Here is a 264-nt window from a genome sequence, read left to right on the forward strand (position 1 = left end):
GAGGCTCAACACCCCCTCTGCCTTTGCAGTGCCCTACAAGCAGAGCCAAAGAGAACAGTTAGCACCAGGCCCTGCCCAGGTGTGAGACAGAGCAACACTTTCCTGCTGGTATATCAGACATGAACTGGCTTGAACAGTGAGAAATCAACACTGTCGCTCTGTCGGGGAAAGAATTCAGTCATCACTTACACCAGCGGGTCCCCGAGGAGTTAGGTGGCTGCACACCCGCAGCAGCCACGCCACACTCCCACCTCCCCCAGCAGA

At 56.4% G+C, this 264-nt stretch overlaps 1 non-coding gene across 1 annotated transcript; it reads right to left on the reverse strand.

Moving 5' to 3' along the window:
• Nucleotides 1–104: 104 nt before the first annotated feature.
• LOC118453143 lies at nt 105–195 on the reverse strand. Its single transcript, XR_004843093.1, has one exon. It is a non-coding gene; the product is annotated as a small nucleolar SNORD12/SNORD106 (small nucleolar RNA).
• Between the last annotated feature and the right edge of the window lie 69 nt (nt 196–264).

The sequence above is a fragment of the Egretta garzetta genome, unplaced genomic scaffold (assembly GCF_000687185.1).
Source record: "Egretta garzetta isolate BGI_Z169 unplaced genomic scaffold, ASM68718v1 C7994974, whole genome shotgun sequence".
NCBI classification, from domain to species: Eukaryota; Metazoa; Chordata; class Aves; order Pelecaniformes; family Ardeidae; genus Egretta; species Egretta garzetta.